The sequence below is a fragment of the Neolamprologus multifasciatus genome, chromosome 13, assembly GCF_963576455.1.
Source record: "Neolamprologus multifasciatus chromosome 13, fNeoMul1.2, whole genome shotgun sequence".
NCBI classification, from domain to species: domain Eukaryota; kingdom Metazoa; phylum Chordata; class Actinopteri; order Cichliformes; family Cichlidae; genus Neolamprologus; species Neolamprologus multifasciatus.
Window position 1 is genome coordinate 5,462,025 of NC_140451.1, and position 16,366 is coordinate 5,478,390.

General features: G+C 39.1%; 2 long non-coding RNA genes across 2 annotated transcripts; both read left to right on the forward strand.

Annotated features, from left to right (window-relative positions):
* The first annotated feature begins 1,130 nt into the window (after window positions 1–1,130).
* LOC146504916 (uncharacterized) lies at window positions 1,131–8,536 on the forward strand. The gene is made up of 2 exons (XR_014877665.1): window positions 1,131–1,340; window positions 7,196–8,536. It is a non-coding gene; the product is annotated as an uncharacterized LOC146504916 (long non-coding RNA).
* A 514-nt stretch (window positions 8,537–9,050) lies between these two features.
* Window positions 9,051–10,228, forward strand: LOC146504917 (uncharacterized). Its single transcript, XR_014877666.1, has 2 exons — window positions 9,051–9,383; window positions 9,959–10,228. It is a non-coding gene; the product is annotated as an uncharacterized LOC146504917 (long non-coding RNA).
* The last annotated feature ends 6,138 nt before the right edge of the window (window positions 10,229–16,366 follow it).

Sequence of the window (16,366 nt, forward strand, 5' to 3'; positions counted from 1 at the left end):
GGTTACGCTTTTCCTGGGGAAGCAGGAAAAAGCAGTTTTTTAATTGTTGGTTTTGGAGTTGATTTATATCTCTTCCCTGAGGGCAAGAGGAAGAATAGATGATACCTGGGGTGAGTTAGCACATTAAAAACTGAACCGTGTGTGGGGGTGTAGTGGAGCATGTGTGCCAAAATAACATGGTAATAGAAGGTTTTAAAAGGATGCAGGAAGCAGTCTGATCAAAAAGAGATATGTATGATCTTAACACTGCATAATGTATTGAAATGACATGCTGGCACCACAGAAGGCAACAAGTTTCTCCTCCATTGTTGTGGATATTTAGTTGCATGATGTGATGAAACCGGGGGCTTCCTAAAAGGGCGAGGTGCTGAGATTTTCAATACTTTGACAAAAGACTGAAGGGAAGGGAGGGTGAAGTGCTAAGTTATCAGGTAAAGCTAACAGGCTTAGTTAGCATTCTGTTAGCATTCTGCACCTTTCCAGCTGTAACAATGTCAGCTGAATCTGACAACTGAAAAAATACTAAAAATACTGAAAAAAGCAACAATATGATCATGAGAGGTCCAAATTGGCAGAGGTGAAACACACCAGGCTGGCCTAACTTTAACCCATAAAGCCAATACAGGGTGCAAGTTTAATACAGGTTATCTGGGACTGTGCTTAATGCCTGAATTATGATTCAGCTGGAAATCTACATCATGACTTACGTTACGTACATGTAAATTGATACCCCTCTCAACTCTACACCATAACTATATATATAATCACTATATTAGCTATAACTTTAGCTAAGATAAGATAAAACTTTATTAATCCCTCGGGTGGGTTCCTCTGGGAAATTTGGTTTCCAAAAGCACAGCACCGACAGAAGTTACAGAGCGTGAGCAGAATATTATATATACACACACACATATATAAATACAGAGACATGTATAAATAAAATATATGAAGGGGATAAATAGAATAAATAGGAATAAAAAAAAAATACAGGTGAATTGCACATTTCAAGTATTGAGGTCTATTGCACCGTTGACTATTAACAAAAAGTATTGCACAAAAGGTATTGCACAGTGAAGTGAAGAGGCACTACAGCTTAGTTGTTCCTCCCTCCTTTTCCCCTCCCGTATTAGCTTAGTGTATTGTTAAGTGATTCGATTACTGACACAAACCAAGATGAGTAGAGATGATGATTTTCCTTTGTTATTGTATTTCATGCAGTTTGATTTCTTCGTTGGGAGCCATGATGCAGTCTGATGATAGTACTGTTAAGTACCTACCTGCAGTCTTCCAAGTGCTCCACCTTCTTCCACAATCCAAACACAGGCATGTTTGGTAAACTGGTGAGTCTAAGTTGACCATGCATGTGAGACATGCATGGTCAATTTTCTTTAATCACTCACTGAGAAAAAGAAAAGAGAAACAAAGAATCACTCAAGTAAAATAATTAATGCTTTTAAAAAGTCAAAACCTTTACATTGCTCTGGCCTGTGGGAGGATCAGAGGCTGTGCCCTCTGTGTTTCCTTCTATCTTGAATGTTTTATTCATAGTCTTAAGTCACAGGAGATGGAATAAAAAATCACTGTAGCTTGCTGGCCAATACTGTACAGTGTATAAGTGCATAACAACTGTGTCCAGGGTTGATCTGTTTCAAACAACAAATATTTAAATCATATGAACAAAGTGCACAAAATAACAATCTCATATTTCTTTAATTGCACACAGATCCATATCCATCACCAGCCTGAGTATTGTACTTAGTCTTGATTTGTATAGAACAGCAATTCTCCGGTTTGAGAAATTCTTCATTATCAAAACAAAGGTGAGTGTTAATAATCTAAAGTCAGGAGTTAGGTGGATACCCAATATTATTCCATTTCATGGGCTGTTTCAGAGTCAGCATTTCAGAGCTGCAGTAAGGCGAGGTGTTGACTGAGTGAGCACAATAGCTCAGTCAATAGCTCAGTATCTTTTGAAGTAGATGTAATCAAAGCTTATCTCATCATGTGATTGTGTGACAGGATTTGGAGAGACATGCTCACATGAAGGGCCACGCTGAATCTGTAGTTGTTCTTACCACTCTGTTTATCTATCAGCCATTTTCAATAAAAACAAAAAAAAAACAATTTTACCTTCCAGGCTGGTGTGTTTATCAAAAAAGTAATCCCCATGTTAATGTCAGTCACATTATTTTTCACTGCTCAGCTTACATTTAACAGATTTGACATCTGCATGGTAATTATTCACTACCAAGCAGAGAGAAGTTCCACACAGTCACAACCACAACTGCTTTAAAAATACATGTAGAAGTGGAAGCCACAATGACTGCTCATCACTGCTTTTGTTACATATTTAAGATTAGGTAACGACACACTCAGCTTGAATATCACTGTAACGTTGTGTTAGAATGCTGTTTTTGTGAGTGCTGTGTGTTAACAGCTGTTTGGTGCCTGGATTCCTGTTTTTAATGTCGTCTTCATCTTTTTGTATAATTTAAAAAATCGACATGCCCGTATCTTCACTCCTCCAACGTTGTAAGATGGCTCCACCTTTTTCTTCCTCTACATGAGCTGAAATCTGGTGATTGTAGCACACTGCTAGGGAAACAAAGGCATGTTTGGTGATTTGTAATGAAAAACATTATTGCAATGTGATCACTGAGTTTATGCAAGGAAAACAGCAGATTACATTCAACAATGTCAGTAGCTGTTGTCTAGAGTGCTAACTGCAGTTATTATCTAGGCTTCCCTGTATTCTATACTTCAATAATTACTTCCTCCAAACCATCAACGTGTCTTTTAGACCCCATTCCTACAAAACTGCTCAAAGAAGTCCTGCCATTGATTAATTCTTCGATCTTATATATGATCAACCTATCTCTAATAATCGGCTATGTACCACAGGCCTTCAAGGTGGCTGCAGTTAAACCTTTACTCAAAAAGCCATCTCTAGACCCAGCAGTCTTAGCTAATTATAGGCCAATCTCCAACCTTCCTTTCATATCAAAAATCCTTGAAAGAGTAGTTGTCAAACAGCTAACAGATCATCTGCAGAGGAATGGTTTATTTGAAGAGTTTCAGTCAGGTTTCAGAGTTCATCACAGCACAGAAACAGCTTTATTGAAGGTTACAAATGATCTTCTTATGGCCTCTGACAGTGGACTCATCTCTGTGCTTGTCCTTCTTGACCTTAGTGCAGCATTCGATACTGTTGACCATAATATCCTATTAGAGCGATTAGAACATGCTGTAGGTATTACAGGTATTGCACTGCAGTGGTTTGTATCATATCTATCTAATAGACTCCAATTTGTGCATGTAAATGGAGAGTCCTCTTCACACACTGAGGTTAATTATGGAGTTCCACAGGGTTCAGTGCTAGGACCAATTCTGTTTACATTATACATGCTTCCCCTAGGCAGCATCATTAGAAGACATAGCATACATTTTCACTGCTATGCAGATGACACCCAGCTCTATCTGTCCATGAAGCCAGATAACACACACCAATTAGTTAAACTGCAGGAATGTCTTAAAGACATAAAGACTTGGATGGCCACTAACTTTCTGCTTCTTAACTCAGATAAAACTGAGGTCATTGTACTCGGCGCTGAAAAGCTTAGAAATATGGTATCTAACCAGATTCTTACTCTGGATGGCATTACCTTGGCCTCCAGTAACACTGTGAGGAACCTTGGAGTCATTTTTGACCAGGAAATGTCCTTCAACGCACATATTAAACAAATATGTAAGACTGCGTTCTTCCATTTGCGCAACATCTCTAAAATTAGAAATATCCTGTCTCAGAGTGACGCTGAAAAACTAGTTCATGCATTTATTACTTCCAGGCTGGACTACTGCAATTCATTATTATCAGGATGTCCAAAAAACTCACTGAAAAGCCTTCAGTTAATCCAAAATGCTGCAGCAAGAGTACTGACAGGGACTAGAAAGAGAGAGCATATTTCTCCTGTTTTGGCTTCCCTTCATTGGCTTCCTGTTAAATCCAGAATTGAATTCAAAATCCTGCTCCTCACATACAAGGTCTTAAATAATCAGGCCCCATCTTATCTTAATGACCTTGTAGTACCATATCACCCTATTAGAGCACTTCGCTCTCGCTCTGCAGGCCTACTTGTTGTTCCTAGAGTATTTAAAAGTAGAATGGGAGGGAGAGCCTTCAGTTTTCAGGCCCCTCTTCTGTGGAACCAGCTTCCAGTTTGGATTCGGGAGACAGACACTATCTCTACTTTTAAGATTAGGCTTAAAACTTTCCTTTTTGCTAAAGCATATAGTTAGGGCTGGACCAGGTGACCCTGAATCCTCCCTTAGTTATGCTGCAATAGATGTAGGCTGCCGGGGGATTCCCATGATGCATTGAGTTTTTCCTTTCCAGTCACCTTTCTCACTCACTATGTGTTAACAGACCTCTCTGTATTGAATCGTATCTGTTATTAACCTCTGTCTCTCTTCCACAGCATGTCTTTTATCCTGTCTTCCTTCTCTCACCCCAACCGGTCGCAGCAGATGGCCGCCCCTCCCTGAGCCTGGTTCTGCCGGAGGTTTCTTCCTGTTAAAAGGGAGTTTTTCCTTCCCACTGTCGCCAAAGTGCTTGCTCATAGGGGGTCATATGATTGTTGGGCTTTTCTCTGTATCTATGAAGCGCCTTGAGGCGACATTTGTTGTGATTTGGCGCTATATAAATAAAATTGAATTGAATTGAATTGTATTCATTTAGCCTTGTGGCCTCTTTGCTCTTCTTTTTCCTTTTGTTTCTTTCACCTGACGTAACCCTTTATCCCTGGTTCTGTTAGAGATCTCTTCCTTAAAAAAAACTCTGGGTGACTCTAGATTATGAGTTGGTCTTTGAGATAGTTTTGTCCATTTGTGTGGGTTTTATCACAGCCCTGCTTTGATTGAGTTGTCATATTGTTACAATCCATCACTGCAACACACCACATACACAAGGACGGAGATGAATTAAAAAGGCCTTTTTCACAATAACAAACAAAGCCATTACTTGCTATTGTCATGAAATGATGTTGTTTACTTTGATAACACACCTCTTCTCTTAAAAGACAACAGCTCCACAGATAATGTGCAAACAGCTCAGTTGAGATGGGATGCTCTCTTACTGAGACATTAGGATAGAGGTGTCATGGCAATAGGCATGGAGGGAAAAGTCATTTTAAAGCAATTTCAATTAAATGTGAGATGTAGTAGGGGAGACCGGGGATAGTTGTAACGTGGGTCAGTTGTAACACTTCCAATTTCTCCAATCAGGGCTAAGTTTCAAATGATGTGACTCATCCAGTGCATGCCCAATTCAGAACTGCTATCACATGTGAAAAATCAGCACATTTTGTCAAACACAGACAATTTAACACGAAAAAAAGTAATTTGTATGCCAAAAAGTAAGTTTTTTTTTACTTTATTTCAATTTCTAATAGCATTATCTGCTTTGCAGTTAAACTCATCAAACTTAAATTATGTTATTTGTATGTCTATGGGGATATATTCTGTGTAGGTCTTTAGTGCTAATGTTTTAGCCATTGGCTGTAATGTTAGCTAGTTCATGGCTATAGGAGTCTGGGTCAGTTGTAACAGCAACAGTCTGGGTCAGTTGTAACAATAATACAGATGTTACAACTTACCACACTATTACTTTAACTTATATTAAACAAGTTGGGGCAACGACATCAGCAGAGAGGTTCACTGGTCGCTTTTGTATATGCGGTTAATGCCATTGGCAACACAATTCCTCCACTGTTTGTGTTCCCACACATACATTATGCAGACCACTGTGTCAGAGATGGACCAGTAGGAAGTACTGGTAGTGGAAATAAATCAGGATGGGTGCAAGAAACAGATTTCCTCATCTTTCTGAAGCACTTTGCAAACCACACCAAGGTAAGCCATGATAAAAAGTAATGGAATTGCGATGCTGGTGAACAACTACATTTTTTCAGCTTCATTGTTATGTTCAAAATTGGTGCAAGAGTTGTAGGTTACCATGCCCACCGAGCCAATGAGGCCAAACTCAAGGAAGACCAACCAAAATTAATGAAATATTCAGTTGCAGAAAATTCCATAATTTGTCTTTTTTGGGGGGTTGACATATGTTCAAAAGCTAGATTTCTGCATTCTGTCACACACACACACAGCTACATAAATGGCTCTAAGTGCATTCATGTGTTGAATAAACAAAGATCACATGTTAATGTTTTGTTAGTACCCTTATTTCATTGTGTTACATTTCACCCCAGGATATGTTACAACTAACCCAGACTATGGGGTTAATTGTAACATTTCACTCTTTGTGTTTGAGGCCATATCATGCAATGGGTAATTGTGCTGCAGAGAAAATAGCTGCACTATTTAATAGCCGAGACATGTAAATACTTTGCATTACATTTTGAATCCACTACCTTAAAAGAGCTCTAATTTACAGACAGAAATGTCAAAAATGTTACAACTATCCCCGGTCTCCCCTACAACTCCATTAACAGATGACTGTTATATTGAGGGTAACAATACTACCTCATGGGCAATGCATCAAAGGACACATTAGGACTGTGGCTCCACATTAATTTGCCCTGCTTAGCTTAAGTAGAACTGTTGGAAGAATGGATTGGAGTGTTCTGAAGCCTTGTTATGTGGTGAAGAGTAGCCAGTTTTCTGTTGTTGTTGTTTTTTATAAAGCTAGACTGCTGAAGGTCAAATAAAGGAACTTTTTATTAAGTTGCTTTGCCTCTCATAAAACACTAGGAAAGCAAGGATTGTCATGGCTACACATCAGTTTTGATTTAAAATTACATCAACTTCAGGTGGATGTGTTGGTTTCTAGTGACTGGTGAGAGAAAATGCTTTTTGCTTCCTTTTTGAAGGCAGAGTGAAGGCTATGTTAAACTTGATACAGAAATAAATTGCAACAGTTTGACAACTGTGTGATGTCAGGTACTTAGTTTCATGGCAGTTGAAAACTGCCTTGCAAGGTTTAATTTTTGTAAAGCCAGAAATTTCAAAGGTCATTCATAGACTTAAATAATTTGACTGTAGTGGTCATGATAAATAATACAGTTCTTATATTATTTGAAAAATCAGTGGATTTCTTTTATTCATAAATTAAAACTTAAATGTGTTTCACTGAACTTGTTAAAAGCTTTTCTTCTTGCTGTCTTTTCTCTCTGATGTACAGTTTTATAGGCCAGCTGACAGCTCCCAATACATCACTCTTCTCTTACTGTGGAAAAAGCTTGTAAACAACTGAGTCACAAAGCAGACATCATCAGTTCAGTTCCCTAAAGCCTTCACTCTTACATGGTGAGCCCTCGGTAGCAGTCGGTTGTTATTTTCCCACTAAGGAAAACAGGAAATGGTAGTCGTGAATAAGGCTAAACAGATTTTCAGTAGAAATAAAAATGTCCTTAATGTCTCAGTTCGAGTCACATAGAGTCTGAAATTTATTTGAGTGTAATTAATAATGTTATTGATCAGGTGACCTTTTCATTCTCACCATATAATATCAATCAGCATTGCTTTTTTAAGTATTGCCAACAGAATGTCCATAAAAGAAAACAAGAATGTCTATTTATGTCATCTCCCTAGCCAAAACTGGTTGCAGCATGAAGCAAAACCTGCGCAGTATATAGACAGAAGTTCACTTTGTGTCCACATACCACAGTTGTCCAACCAGACAGTCTTCTTGCAGAGCATGAGACAGGGATCCTTTAGTTGCAATCAAAACAGACACACATCTATTTTTGTCATATTTTACTGCATTTGATTGACAGCTTATTTGGTTATAATATGGTTCTGAACAGCCAATCACACAACATCCACTGAATGGATGCAATCACTGCCCGTGCCCCTCCAGTAAATGTAAGGGACGTATTTATGTAATGTACTGAATGTATAGATTCAGTCTTATGTCAGTATTATGAACCTGGGCTACAGGATGGATCTACACAAGCTTTAGATTTGTGGGGATTTTTTTATTCATGAATTTCCAACTTTTTTTCTTAGTCAAGTCTAATCCATCAGTTAATTAAATAAACTTACCCCTACTAAACAGTTTAAAACATGGATCCAAAGATTGTTCAAGGAGGATGTCCAACATGACAGGCACAGGTGTCTTTTTTCTATATTAGTTTGTTCTATCTACATAGACAGAATAGTTTTTCTTTTTTCTCTCTAGCATGATTTACTTCTTAGCTAGTCTTAAAGACAGTGAGCGTATATATTTGTCTTGCTTTTCCTTGTTCCATCTTAAAAAAATATGGATTTTTAAAAAAAATGGTAAGCTGCCAAGGCTTTTTTCTCAAATAAATATTATCAAGTATGTAAGGTAGCCCCTTCGGCGCCAGCTGCCACCTTAAGGCTGGAGCTGAACAAAACACCCTGATAACGACTGTGTTCCTGTCTGTTCCTTCCATTCCATGCAAGGCCACCTGGGTTGGCTGGAAGACTGTTTACTTAGCCTGGCGGGGCGAAGGACACTGTCTCAGCTGAACTCTGGACACACACACACATACACTGATATGCACACACTGATCCCCCCTCCCTTTCCAAACGCCTTCGACGCTTGTGCCCTACCGGGGAAGATGGCAGTCGACTGGACCAGCGCAGACATGCTGCAGGACCGGATGCGCTGTCTACACCGGCTCTTTCTTACCCTTTACCCGCCCCTGTTGCTTGTCGTGTGTTTCTATGATGTATTGATAGTCATGTGCTTTTTGTCCTGAGGTGTTTTTTCTGTTATCAAACTGTTCTCCCACTAGGAGCTCAGTCTATTGATATTATTAAGTGTGTAAGCTAGTTAGTGTGTTTTTTGCTTTGTAAGGCAGATTGGAGCCCAGCAGTTAAATGTAGAAATTTCTAAATTATAATTTTATTTACTTCAGAACCTTTTTACAAACCAGGGGAAACTAAATGATAGTCAGTCTCAGTGCCATTCAAGGGTTGTACTGAGCTGGAATAATGCATACAATAATGCCATGATATTCAATATCACATGGCTTAGCATGTGAAATTGACTGTAGATCTACCAGGCTACACAGCAAATTCAAAAGTGTTAAATGTTTTGGTGTTAGTAGTCTTAGAGTTAATTTTACTCTAAGTAGAGTCACATTCTTTTAATGTAACTCTGAGGTGTAAAATGATAGTAGTTAAAATCGAGTGTTAAAAATGAGTGTTTCTATTTCAAATCTGGAGGTGTTACAATGGAAACATTAACTCTTGACCTCTTAACTCTGAACTCCTACAGGGGCTATGACACCAATAGAGTAAATTCACAGACTCCGCCCCCAGCACGGCTCCGATCGAAGCTGAAGTGAAGGCGTTTCAGAACATTTTGCTCTACATATTTGAGTTGTTTGCCATGCTTGGTAAGTCATTTTTTCAAAGATTGTTTCAATTATTATTATTAGCTTTTACTTCTGTGGCTCTTTGGAGTTGAGACAAAGCTGTGTGAAAGGCATTAGCTATGTTGCTCGGTGATAGCATAATATTCTGTTTTAGCTAGCTGAAAGGTATTGTTTGCGGGCAAATACCACAGCCTTGAAAAAAGCTTGCATGTGAATTTTCAGTCAAATTTCTTGGTCAAATACACTTAAAACAATGTCTAGAATGTGAAATGTTGATATAATGGTGCTACTTGAAGCCTGAAAACGATCTCCCATAAAAAACGAGCAAACAGCAGTAGCAGATGTCCCGAGTCCCGACTGAGTTCTACGTTAGCACTTAGATCCCTCCAGAGTTTTGTGCACACGGTTTAGGTAAAAATGAAAAAGGTTGAGGTTTTACATTTAGTTCAGTATTACCTGTTGTCTGTGTCCTTGTCTTTTGGGAAAATACTTTACACAAGTAATGTCTCAAAAAGGATTCCTTTTTTTTTTACTGTGCTGCAATTGATTTGTGCCATTAATTAGTGTCAACTAATTTTTATTCAATCTCCACATAGGATATGCTTGTGAAGATGGAATATGGGGGAGAGCAGAAGTGCGTTGAAGTTCCAAAAAGTGATGAATGAAGGACATGCATATTGTATTTTGTATTTATTGTGAAAGTTAAGTGATGAGAATGCTGTTATTTGCATTTACCAGCTCACCTATGTCAGACCTTTTGATAAACGAAATTCTAATGAAAGTGAGAACATGTACACTGTTACATCTTTCAGAAAATGTTTTGAAATTGTGGTGCACAGTTCAGAATAAATGTTTTTCAAAAACCATTGCGTCTTTTTAGTAAATGTTTATTTCCAAAAGAAATTTCTAGAAGTTCAGAACAGTAAAATTCCCGCTTTTTAGAATTAATTAGAAGATAACTCTTACATAGTTAAACTAAAATACTCTTTGAGAGTTAATATATAAACTCTTAACACCAAGTGTTAAATTATCAACTCCAGAGAGATTTGGTGTTTAACACTAAATCAGAGTTAACATACCAACTCTCTAAAAAGAGTTAAATTAACACTCTCTGGTGTGGACCCATATAGACACTTTAAAAGTGTTGAAATCAAATCTGACAGTGTTAATTTGGACATGCTGGATTTGCTGTGTACCAACCAGTTGATCTGACACCTGTTATAATGTGTTAAACTAGTCCAATGCCGTATCACGTCCTGCCTCCCACTCATATTCAAACCATGCATACAGAGCTAACCAAGGCCATGTCTACACTAATACGTTTTCGTTTGAAAAGGCATCTTTTTCTCTCCGTTTTGGCCTTCTGTCCACACTGAGACGTTTTCAGGCGAGGAAAATGCAGCGTTTTGAAAACGCTCTCCAAAGCGAATACATTTGAAAACGCCATTTTCGCATTGCAGTGTGGACAGCGAACAAAAACGATGACACATTTTAATCCTGTGATGCAGTCATGTGACCAATTAAACTAAGTTAGTGGAGGGCATTATATAGCAGTTGTTTTGTTTGCGCTCAATTTTGATAGCACTATTAAAGATTGATATCAGTTTGTACATGCTCCAGAAAGCTTTTCTTCAAATCTTTAATTCTCCATCGCTTTTGCAACTTTGTACTTTTGTGTTACTCGCAGCAACAACTGCCCCTCATTGTTAGTCCATTTAAAAAACTCTGTGCTTTTCCGTTTGGAAAGTAAATAAATGGCAGACAGAAATGAGGCAGGTCGAATAGTCTTGCGTTTCACACATGCGCAGTACTGAAACGTAAGCATTTTCGGCCGTTTCAATGTGGACGCACAACTCCGTGAAAACAACTGAAAACAATAGTGTGGATGCTGAGCGTTTTTAGACGAAACTCCGTTTTCAAATTTATCCAGGTTAGTGTGGACGTAGGACCCCATTGTTACAGTGCTCCATACTACCATCTCACACCTGGAACAAAAGGGGCGTTATGCTAGGCTGTTCTTTAGGCTACATCCACACTTGCCCGGATAGATTTGAAAACAACGTTTCTGAAAATGCTCCACGTCCACACTAGCATGGACGTAGCCTTAGCTTTGCTTTTAACACATTACTCCTGGACAGGCTAACAGTGAAACCACTGGATGTTAGACTTCCTTACCACCTACTGCTGGATCAGACTTTCTTGCTTGCTTGCAAAGAGTCAGAGCGGGTCCTCATCTGTCCCATTAGCCTTAATGCCGACTCTCCACAAGGTTTTGTGCTAATCCTGCTATTGTACATTCTGTACATGTATAATTGTGTCAGGACCTGCCCAGTCAATGTTGTCATTAAGTATGCCGATGACATCACTGTGGTGGTGCTCATCTGGAGTGGTGATGAGACACTATAGAGGAATGATGTACAGAGGCTGGTGAAGTGCTGTGCAGAAAACAGCTTCATGCTTAACTGCTCTAAGACCAAATATCAATGACTTTAGGAGGGGAAGGAAGTACAATCTGCACCCTATCTGCATCACCAGGGACTGCGTAGGGAGGGTGTCTAGCTCCAACTTTCTGGGTGTCCAGCTCTAACACCAGTGAGGTTGTGAAGAAGGTCCAGCAGTGTCTCTATTTTCTGAATATTCTCAAGAATATCAACCTGAAGAGAGAGCTTCTATTGCTGTTCCACTGACAGTGTGCTTACATATTGCATCTCTCTCATTGAGTTGCACTATGGTACACAAGAAGGCACTACAAAGGGTCATTAACATTGCCCCATGCACTTCCCTACTTGACGGAAGTCTCAGAAGACTTTGCGGGAATGCACACATCCAGGAAACCAGATGTTTAAACTGCACCCTCAGGCAGAAGATTCAGGGCACTGAGGTCATGGACATATAGCTTCAGGGATAGTTTTACAACAGGAAAATAGCTCTAATCAGTGCTATTACCTGAGATAAAGCAAACATCTGCTTGGCTTTCTATATTAATATAATGAACAGAGGTAAAACAAAATGTCTGAATTAAATAATTTTGCACTAAATGGTGCAAAATTATGACCTTTAAAGCACTTACATAAAATAAAAATTTACCTCTATTCTTCAACTAATAAAATTTTTTATGCATCCCTTAAATCAAACATTTTATTAATATTTAAATTTTTCCATCACTAATGTAAAGATAAAATCTACTTGAATAATTAGTTGTGAAAAAATGTAATAAATAATTTTCAATAATCATTTTGTCTTTTAACAAACAAATCGACATAAAGTATTGAATAGGCAGCATGGTTTGACATGCTTTCTATTCAGCATTGGTAATATTAACAGTGCTTGTGGTCAAGGGTCAGTGCACTGGATTGAGGTCTATTGTAGCATGTGACTATTTTGTCCTATTCAGTCCTATCAATGCAGACGGGGGAGGGTTGGGACATGTTTCTGCCAAAGTCCACCACCAGCTCCTTTGTTTTGGGCCATGTCCACACTAATACATTTTCGTTTGAAAACACATCTTTTTCTCTCCATTTAGGCATTCCGTCCCCACTGAGACGGCGTTGAACCCGGAGCCTTTTCGAAAACGATGACGTTTTTTTGAGTTATGTGATGCAGTCATGTGACCAATTAAACGAAGATAGCGGAGGGCATTATACAACAGTTGTTTTGTTTGCTCTCAATATTGATAGCCCTATTAAAGATTGATATCAGTTCGTACATTCTCCAGATAGCTTTTCTTCAAATTCTTTAATTCTCACTTGCTTTTGCAACTTTGTACGTGGTGTTTCAAAGAGCCGGAACAACTTGGCACATGTGAGACCAGTCTGATAAAAACTTGTGTTTTTGCAAAAGTGATAATGGAGAATTTAGGTCCTGAATGGACTTCAGTGTAGCTTAGCATATTCTCTTTATAACCTGTGGTTATTAAGACAAATGTGATGCATATATTTGATCACTTCCCTAATAAAACTGTTTTTTCTGTTTCTTATTGCATTTTTATTCCCTATTTTTTCCATTGTTTGTTTTATTTATTTATTATTGTGTTTGTGGTCCCATGGTTTTATTATATTTTCTTCAAGGAGATAGAGATCTCAATGCTTCACAGAAAAATACCAGAGCATTTAAAACATAAAGCAAACAAAAGAAAGTTAACCAAATGCAAGTCCAAAAAGATCATTTTTAGTTGAGACCATCTGGCAAACAGTAGATAGAGGCTAAAACAAATAAAAAAGAATAGTTTTGAACAGAGATAAAAATGTCCTCAAAATAAATAGAAACAATATTTAAACTCAAAGTGAAAACAAGGTCCTGTGTGTGTCCTTTGCTTTGTGTGGGGCTGGACACATGCTGGTTAAAATGAAAAGAATCCATGATGCTGATAAAACCTCTGGCAAAGGGGTTGACGTCATCATCAACGTGTATGATTAAAATATAAGTAATCAATATAAACAACTATTAGCAGTCTGGACTGCTTCATAGTGGAGGATAAGAAGTCACTGAACTCCAAAAAAAGCAATTTGGGCCGAGTGGACAATACACCACAGCATAGTAAAAAGGATCCTTATTCTCGACTTTAATCAGCTCTAGTTCAAACAAAAGAAAATGTCCAACTTTTGCTGAACGGCAGGAGAAATGGCCGTGAAAAAAACACAGTAAGACCTCCTCCATGACCAGACCCCCGAGGCTTGCTGATGAAGAAATAGCCAGTGCTCAGTCAGAAATAAATAAGGAATTCTTTTTGGAAAATATCAAATAATTCAGCAAGATTTATTAGTTATAGATAGAGCATTAAAAAGCGCCATGGTCTGTGAGGTAGAAGCCTCATTATTAGCAGAATCTCGAGTTAGGGGGTGTAAATACTCAGGGTTTGCTTGCAGATTCCACTCACCGAGGGGATAAAAGGCCGGCCAGGAGAAGAGCCTGTATGGACCCTCTTGAGGCAGCATGATCCCAGAGACCTGAGCCCTGTGTATAGGGGCGTGAAAAACAAATTCCCCTCGATTCAAATTTTCTGAGTGCAGGTAACAAGATGTCGATGTTGCATACCAGACAGACCCTGCTGTAGAACAGCCTGAGGTTCACATGGACACCTGCTCTTCTCCTTCTCCATGGTCTGAGGACACAGCTGAAGTCGCCGGACAGGGATCCAGGCACTGGCAGAGGATGGAAAATGCCGACACAAGAGGATGAGACCCATCATTGAAGATCAGATAGATAACAGCGTCTATCCAGGGCAGCCAATACATCATTGATACGGAGCAAAAACAACACAGGTGCCATCATACCATCACTCTTTTGACCACATTTTTAAGACTAAGAACTAGGAAACATTCACAGATATGCAAAGAAACTTCTTGGGACACTCACAGCTAACTGGATGCGATTTACAGTTTTGATTGATTTTAGCCAGTCACACAGAATGCCCATTACCACAGTAATTTCGACTGCTGCTTAGCTGATGGCACATTTGAAACTGATGACTCTCACTGGTGGACTCAGTTTTCCTCTGTAAATCTCTTGTATTTATTGGTTTAAAATGTGTTTTCATAACTTGCCCCCCCTCTCCCAAACAAATTGGCTTAAATGGATGTGCACACATTTTCAGCTTATTCAAACCAATCAAGATGGGCCTTTTTTCCTCTCTCTTTTGTACTTTTTTTTGCTAAAGTTCTTTACCTCGCCCTCAATCTTTTAATTCCCCGATGGCTGAAGAACCAGTCTAGTTCTTAAATGGCAACTCAGTTTAGTAAATAAGATCAAAGGTCATAAGGGTCATGGTGTGTCAGTCCTCACCATCCAACCCTTTTTGCTATGTTTTGTTATGTTCTCTCCTGGATTCCTGCTTCCCTCTATGTGGGTGTAACAAGGCAGCCTTTTGTGGCTTGATTTACAGTGAAGATGGAGACTGAGACAAAGTATGGTGGAAGCAAGAGGCACTTATTTGCCTACATATATCTAAAGCCATGACATTCAATAGCAGGTCAAGCCTTCTACAGCAATCACTCCTCTGTCTAATGACAAATGGCAGCCTTTAATACTCTCAGCTGTTAATGACTAAACCAATATTTACTCTCATGTGAATTTACCAAATTCTAACATTCCATAAACATTGTACAATACACAATCTCAATAAATAAAAATATCCGTACATTTTAACATTCTGATAATTATCTGTGGGGATACTGGTGGGCACGATTCAAGATTCTTCCCTACCACGACTCACCTGTTTAGCTAAGCTAATTCATTAGACGCAAACTCACTCATGGGAAGCATTAATTGACTCCAGAGTGGAGCAAAACTTGGCTAAGTCTTGGCTCTTAATGGGATCCTACTCTCTGACATAACTCACGGAAACTCTCAGCTGTCTCTGTCTGGCCACGGTGGAGGAGTTTAGTGTGTTTGTTTTCCATCCCCCAGTACTCCATTAGTTCTCACCTACCCCTGGTTAAGCAAGCACAACCCACAGATTTATTGGGCAGCAGTTCAGAATGGAGTACCTGGTGTCATGAGAGTTATCTGCGTTCTGCTACACCTAGTGTCTCAGAGCCGCCTGACCCAAGTGACAAATCTGATCTCTTTGCCATTCCTAAAATCTACCATGACAGACCCGATGACGGTTTCATGCTTTTCAGAATTTTCAAGACACTTTTATTAACAGTTGCTGGAATACACAGCTACAGCTGCAGCTTTCCAGTTCGCAGCTCACTCTCCGACAACAACAACACCATGAAGCGCCTTGAGGCGACATTTGTTGTGATTTGGCGCTATATAAATAAAATTGAATTGAATTGAATTGAATGACAGGACCCAGTTTAAACGTTAAAACTGGCGAGGCGTGATTGTAGATGCCGCTCAGGTGCGTCCACCTCACCTGCAGTGGCACCGCAGACCACGCCCCGCCACATCCTTATATTTATAAATCACTTTTGTACTCCTACTGACCCAAGACCACAAGTCACATCTTTGCTATTCATTCATACAGCACTACATTCTGTGTGCCTCAAGCACTTTATTTG